The sequence below is a fragment of the Gavialis gangeticus genome, unplaced genomic scaffold (assembly GCF_001723915.1).
Source record: "Gavialis gangeticus isolate Ggan-Ray unplaced genomic scaffold, GavGan_comp1, whole genome shotgun sequence".
In the NCBI taxonomy this organism is placed as follows: Eukaryota; Metazoa; Chordata; order Crocodylia; family Gavialidae; genus Gavialis; species Gavialis gangeticus.
The window spans coordinates 32219228-32227061 of record NW_017729027.1 but is presented as its reverse complement, the minus strand read 5'-3'; the positions used below and the strand labels follow the sequence as shown (position 1 = coordinate 32227061).

Below are 7834 nucleotides of genomic sequence, written 5' to 3'. Positions count from 1 at the left end.
CATTTCTATATATCGGTAGCAAGAGGAGGATCAGGGAAAGTGTGGGCCCGTTACTGAATGGGGGAGGCGACCTTGTGACAGAGGATGCATAAAAGGCTGAAGCGCTCAATGACGTTTTCACTTCAATCTTCACAAGGTCAGCTCCCAGACATTGGGCAGCACAGTTTGGGGAGGAGGCGAGCAGCCCTCATTAGTGAAAGAACAAGCTAGGGAGTATTTAGAAAAGCTGGACATGTACAAGTCCATGGGGCTGGATGGGATGCACCCAAGGGTACTGAGGGAGTTGGCTGATGTGATTGCAGAGTCACTGGCCATCATCTTTGAAAACTCATTGTGATGAGGAGAGGTCCCAGATGACTGGAAAAGGGCAAACACAGTGCCCATATTTAAGAAAGTGAAAAAAGGAGGTTCCAAGGAACTACAGACCAGTCAGCCTTACCTCAGTCCCTGGAAAAATCATGGTGCAGATCCTCAAGGAATCCACTACAAAGCATTTGGAGGAGAAAAACATGATTAGAAACAGTCAGCAGGGGTTCACCAAGGGCAAGTCAAGCCTGATCAATCTTCCTTCTATGATGAGGTGACTGACTCTGTGGATGCGGGGTGACTGGTACATGTGTTGTACTGTGATTTTAGCAAGGCTTTTGATACGGTCTCCCACAACATTCTCACAGGCAAGCTAAGAAAGTGTGGGCTAGATGAATGGACTGTAAGGTGGATAGAAAACTGGCTGTAGCATCGGGCTTAGAGAGTAGTAATCAATGGCTTGATTTCTAGTTGGCAGCCTGTATCAAGTGGAGTGCCCCAGGGGTTGGTTTTGTTCAATGTCTTCAACTTGGGCCCAGTTTTAGTCAATGTCTTCTTCATCAATGACCTGGAAGATGGCTAAAAGTGCACCCTCACCGAGTTTGCAGATGATATCAAGCTGTGGGGAGTAGCAGATATTCTGGAGGGCAAGGACAGGATTCAGAGTGACCTAATCATAGAGAAATTGAAGGTTTGGGCCAAAAGGAATCTCATGAGGTTCAACAAGGACAAGTGCAAAGTCCTGCACTTGGGACAGAACAATCCCATGCCCCACTACAGGCTGGGGGCTGATTGGCTGGGCAGAAGCTCTGCAGAAAATGAGTTACAGCAGAGAATAAGCTGAATATGAGCCAACAGTATGAACTTGTTGCCAAGAAGGCTAACAGCATATGTGGCTGCATTGGTAGTTGTGTTGCCAGTAGGTCAAAGGAAGTGACCCCTCGTATTCAGCAGTGGTAAGGCCACATCTGGAGTCATATGTGGCCCCCCACTACAGAAAGGATGTGGACAAATTGGAGAGTCAAGTAGAAGGCAACAAAAATGGCAAGAGGGCTGGGGTGCATGACTTATGAGGACAGGTTGAGGGAACTGGGCTTATTTAGTTTAGAGAAGAGAAGACTGAGAGGGGATTTAAAAGCAGCCTTCAACTAACTGAAGTAGGATTAAAAAAAGGATGGAGATGAACTGTTCTCAGTGGCAGCAGATGACAGAACAAGGAGCAATGGTCTCAAATAGCAGCAAGGAAAGTTTATGTTAGATATTAGGAAAAACTTTCTCACTAGCAGGGTAGTAAAATACTGGAACAGGTTACCCAGGGTGGTGGTGGAATCTCCATCCTTGGAAGTTTTCAAGACCTGGCTAGACAAAGCTTTGGCTGGGATGATCAAGTTGGGAATGGTCCTGCTGTGAGCAGTGGGTTGGATTAGGTGACCTCCTGAGCACCTTTCCAACCTTAATTTTCTATGATTATAGTTGAATAACAATGGCATTGATTGTCTATTGTTTGCATTTCAAAAGAAGAGGAAGTTCTATGTCAAAAAAGACCAGTATTGTTACTAAATACAATCAAATCCAGGTTTGTGGAGAATCTTTGCACATACAGCTATAGGTATATGAAAGCTCCCAGATATGAGGGCCAATATTGTTTTAAAAATTAAGCGCACTGGTGTTATTTTGTGCCAACCTCAATACAAGATATTATCTATCTCCTACTCTCAAACATCTAATATCTATGCTTATATCATTGACAGCAAAAGATTTATTAAAGATGCTCAACCCAATGTGGGCATGTGTCACCATAGCACTTTGTTAGACCTTAATACTCCATCCAATTAATATGAACTAAATTAATCATGGCTGGATTAAGGCATGAATATGCTAAAGTAACTGTCTGGGTCTGCAGATAACTTTGAAATGATAGCTCAGAGAAGGGTGAACATAAATAAACCTAAATCGAATGTTAATTCCAAGACCAAAGCTATGGGGAAGGCTAAATAAAGAACAAAGGACTTGAGAGGGAAGGAGTGAAAGAGTGCAGCATTCTCTATTCATCTATACAGATATACACTCTGTGGGTGCTTCTATATGTGCACTTTATTGCAGAGATAATTAGCTCAACAGTAAAGCATCACTGTCTACATGTACGCACATATTAGAGCACAGTAAATTAACTCTGCTGTAGGATAGTTCTGTCTGGGAAAAGTACTGTCCTACAGTTGTGTGGTGAAACACATGTCTAGATGATGACTGGGGCTGGCTGGGGCATGAGGGTGCTACAGTGCAGGGGCTTCTGCCAGCTAGTTCCACACTGGACCACCTTTGTGCCCAAGCCAGCTCCTCCACAGCACATTGAGCTGGGGTGGAGCAGCTCTGGGCTGGCATGCTGACCTCCTGGGCCTCTGCCAGCCAGGGATGCTGCACCTCAGCTCAGCATGCTGTGATCCCCAGCACATGTGTAAATGCTGCAACTAGGAACAATAAACTCCGGTGCAAACTGTGATGGAGTTTATTGCTACATGCTAATTGCATGTGCAGATGCACCCTGTTTCTAGACAGTTAGCTCTTGTTAGTCTCGAGTCAGGCAGAAGGTAGAGCAGGTTGGCACCTTAGAGACTACCTAGTAGAGAGATGCGTAACCTTTACAGGTGACAGCCTACTTCATCAGATGCTATGAATGGACTGATAGAAAGCAGAGTTCTGTAAGTAGAGTAAATGCAGGAAGTAGGAACTAGGGACCCACCTAAGTCACAGGGTTTCTCGTGGCCCACTCATGGCATACAGAGCCAGTTTTACAGGAATTTCATGGCAGACATGCTCCTCACCAATGATTGGTGGAGTGACCCCAGCAGCCCTGCCCTTTGCCACTGATTGGCAGAGGGTGCCTTCGTTCAGTCTACATCACTAAACCCCCCATTTGTGGTTGATTTCACAGGAAAGTGTGGACAATGCCATTTTCCCTGGTTTCCATGAAATCTGTGAAATTGTGATTTTGGTAGGTCCCTAGGTATAACCTGGTCTCTCCAAAGTGACCCTTGGTTTTCATTAAAGAATGGTGAGTCCTGCCACCTTCCACTTAAATTGGGCATTAGCAAATGGCACAAGCATATGCAGGTGGAGTGACGCAAAATGGGGACTTTGCTGTGGATTGCCTTAATCTGGCCCTGAGAATGTTGATGAAAAATATATTAAAGGCCCTGTTTTCAGTTGCATAGGCATTCCCACAGAATTTAACTGGTCTTATGAATACTCTACCTCTGTGAGACATAACTTAAATATCCAGAAGACTAAGACTTTTTCATATATGTGTATTGTGTTTTCCATTTCCTAGAACCCACCCAACCACATGCAAGGGCATGCACACACACTGCTATCTACTTTTATGTTACCTTTAGAGATATATCTCTGTATAACAACTTCAGATTTTTTTCCAGTTCAGTGGGAATAAAGTAACTTAACATGAACTGTCAGGAAACACATAAAATATTTGGAAGTAAAATGATAAAACTGAGGATAAAATATACTACTACACTATAGCACTGTACCAAGCCAATTCTAGCCTCAAGGTTGAAGTCGTAATAAAATAGGCTTTGTTATTATTTCCTGAGACCTTTTAGGTATGAGTAAGGGTGCAAAAAAAAATTAGATTCACCCAGACCATACCACTGTATGGATTATTTCAGAGTATGAACATCAGAAATCATAACCATGGGAAATATCTCTTTTCACTCTTGAAGGCACTGAATTCATGCCCAACAGCTGAAATTTACACAGTTCATTATTTAATGACAGCAGTAACCATTTTGCTTTATTTGCAGGTTAAAATGTCATCACATAAAAGTGCTCTATCAGTATATTTTGAAAGGGAAACAGGTTACTGTTGCTGCTACGGGTCAGAGTATTTTTCATGCTGCCGAGGATTTTGGATTGCTTGGAAGAGGGCAGAAATGAAAGAGAAAATTATATTTGCACAGGCTAAAATAATGATTTTTATCCTTTGAAAATAACATGACAGAGATATGCTGCACTGAATAGCAGTATGAGTTACTTTTAAAAATGTTCCTTTTTTTCTACATGACATGGAATCTGTTCCTGGACTCCATGTTTCTGTACTGACACAAAGTGAAAATGAGAGTGTGTGAAAAAAATGTAAACATCAATGTTCATCTTCATACTGACTTGTTTTGTTTTAAAGTTTTTTTTATTTACAATTTGATTTAAAGGATTAATTTGATTCTTTTAACCAAACCTGCTTGGCTGATATCTGTGTAACTGAATCTGATTAATAATTTTCTAACAGAAGAGGTTTTTGTTGGAAAGCAAAGACTTATGGAAACCAAAATGTTTCATGGAAATGTATAAGTTACAGTGAACTCCTGCTAAAACACTGGTACATTTCCTACAGAAAACTGCCTGATTTCCTGCCTGGAGAGCTTATGGGGACAGTAACAAGGTAGAACAGTAAAGTCAGGTCTGTGAAAAAAATTAAAACTTTAGGCTGGGATTCAGCTAAATACAGGAGTACACTAAGTGGTCACATTGACTTTCATAAAACTACTCACATACCTAGTCTTATTTGTTTTTTTAAGTGGATCAGGTTTTCTATGTTGGAACATTTAAGGCAAATCTTGCAATAATTCTTAATGTTTACCAACTTGTGATTCCGTCTGATCTCAGCTGTATCTTAACTGCATGATATTCAGTAGTAGCCAAACCTAACAAAGTCAATGACAGGCTCCCCACTGATTTCAATGTCCTCTGGATCAGTCTTTAGGATGCTGAACCTGCAAATTACCAGACATAAGAATTACTATTGTGATTAGCCATATTACTTTGCAGTACAGTCTAAAGAACAGAAACGAGGCAGATACTGCTGAAACAGAGAAAATACAGGGCTGAAGGTCAACAGCAAAGTACTTACTTTTCAGGGGGGTTGTTAATCCAAACATTTGTGTTTCTGATTTCCTTTAAGCTGAGATCAGGATTATGGCTCAACTGGCTCTGATTTGTTTACATTTTAGAAAATGGTACATCTAGTATATATGAAAGTCTGGAAATAATTTCTCCTGCTCTCTATAAATTTTTGGGAATAGTGTGCTAATTTCACTGAATGAACCAAAAATCAGGAAGGTTATGTTGATATAGAGACTGTATTTTAGAGAACACTGCTGAAACGTGCATCTCATTTCATCTCCACAGATGCATCTCGAGCAGCTCCAAGGAGGTGATCCTTCCCCTCTATGTGGCACTGGTCAGGCCGCAGCTGGAGTACTGCGTCCAGTTCTGGGCGCCGCACTTTAAGAGGGATGTGGACAACATGGAGAGGGTCCAGAGGAGGGCCACTCGTATGATCAAGGGACAGCAGGGTAGGTCCTATGAGGAAAGGTTGCGGGACCTGAACCTGTTCAGCCTTCAAAAGAGAAGGCTGAGGGGGGATCTTGTGGCCTGTTATAAACTGGTTAGGGGGGATCAGCAGGCGCTGGGGGAGTCCCTGTTCCCCCGAGCGCCGCAAGGAGTGACCAGGAACAATGGTCACAAGCTGGCGGAGGGAAGGTTTAAGTTGGACATCAGGAGGCGCTACTTCATGGTCAGGGCGGCTAGGGTCTGGAACCAGCTTCCAAATGAGGTGGTGCAGGCTCCCACCCTGGGGTTTTTTAAGAGGAGGTTGGATGACCACCTTACTGGGGTCGTTTGACCCCAGTGCTCTTCCTGCCATGGCAGGGGGTCGGACTAGATGATCTGTTCAGGTCCCTTCCGACCCTAGAAACTATGAAACTATGAAACTTCTCAACTGATATTTTGTATTAAATTATAATCTATATTTGTTCCATACAGATTTTAGAGACCAATCTTATAAAACTTACTACTCCAAGAGGTCCCCCTAGAATCAGTTAGCATTTCTCACGTGATTGAGGCTCTGCCTAATTTTTTAAAACTCTTTAATCACGAATATATATGAACTTTCTGTTCAAAACCCAGAACCCAGAACTTGTTTCCTGGGCAAATGCACTAATCATTCAGTAACTGAGGCTAAAACATGGGAGGACCCTCTTCCCAGTTTTCCTAGACTTTACACTCAAGACATTCATGTGATTGTGAATGCTAGTCTATGTGTGCTTGCTCACATATCTACAGTGCAGAGGCAGGGCTCAAAATGCCCATTTAGGTGCACAAAAGGAAACAGAATTATACCCAAAGTGTCTGTTACTACCCACTGTCAGTGACAGGTTGCTGGAAGAAATGAAAACTGTCTTGATCTGACATGAAATTTGCTATGCTCTTAGTGTTTTGCATCCAATCTGGAGGTCTAGCTCTCAGTGCCATAGTCTCACCTCTCTAGAGTATTGCCTGCTGTCCAGAAGCATCTCCCTGTTAATTACTAGGAAAATCCTAGGAAGTTATTTAATTCTACCAAAACTTGCATACTCCCCTGCCATTAACTACCTTGATAAGCCTTGCAATCAGCACACAACAGCTGTACTCCACTAAGGAGATGGTTAACCCTAGCAACACTCCCTCTGAATGGTCTCAATGTGATAGGTCTGTGAACCTTGTCATGATTCTAATATTCAGACAGGCTCTATACTTTGCATTTACATAGGTTATTATGATTGATCAATTTGTTATTTGTATTAATTATTGGAAGAAAGATTTGTACATTTCCAGTATCCATCAGAGCTTTGTTTTTTTTCAACATCTACTAAGCAACACTGTCCAGAGTCCTGGCACTTAATACTTACAGACATAACTTTAGATTTGTATCCTGGGCCTCCAGAGCTTGGCTGTGTGTGCTGTTAACTAGAAATTGGTTCATCTGACAGTCTTCCTTTAGTCCCAAAAGTACCTTTGACATTTAGATTGAGGAAATTCTTATTGTATGCAAAATCTTTAATAGGTATTTAAGTTTTTCTGTTCCAGCAGCGATGCCTACTCTTTACTCCTCAGTTCTTAATTCTTTGGTCAGATCCTTACACTAACAGTCTCAAAAAAACAGATTGTTACTATTTCACTGTCATGAACTAGTCTCATTTAGCATAAGGACTGGCTCCCAGTTTTAGAGTATTTCTTCCTATATGATTCTTATCTGGGTATACTGGTAGATCTCAACCACAGTTCATAGCTGTGTCAAAGGTTCACCTGGCCTTCTTAGTGTCATTACATATTGTGGACATTCTTCTGTGTGCTCCTGGGGTGGTGGTGGGGGGTGCTTTAATCAGAGTGTCTCTGAGAGCTGTTCTAATTAGAACACCTACAGCATCTCAAGTATCAGTGTCCTCGTGCTTCAAAATGGTGGCAGGGTCACTTTAACTACAGCTCATCAAATGAGCTTTAGTTAAAGTGCCCCCACCACCATTTTCAAGTGCAGGGACACTGATACATGAGATGTGGAGGCTAATTAGCATATTCCAGCAGACTTGATTAATCTTACTGCTGCAGCCACCATTTGGAGGTTCATGTAAGTGTTGCTTCCACACTGATTGGAAGGTCACAACCTGTTGGACCTGGTCCTGGCCGCAGGCGACGACCTGGT

At 42.3% G+C, this 7834-nt stretch overlaps 2 long non-coding RNA genes across 2 annotated transcripts in view; one reads left to right on the top strand and one right to left on the bottom strand.

The window, feature by feature from the left end:
• Window positions 1–7834, bottom strand: part of LOC109299975 — a 46871-nt gene that overhangs the window by 16309 nt on the left and 22728 nt on the right. The window lies entirely within an intron of this gene.
• LOC109299974 overlaps window positions 1–7834 on the top strand; it is a 22308-nt gene that overhangs the window by 11302 nt on the left and 3172 nt on the right. The window contains exon 2 of the long non-coding RNA XR_002098081.1: window positions 1966–1972. This is a non-coding gene — a long non-coding RNA (uncharacterized LOC109299974). The remainder of the gene's footprint in view (window positions 1–1965; window positions 1973–7834) is intronic.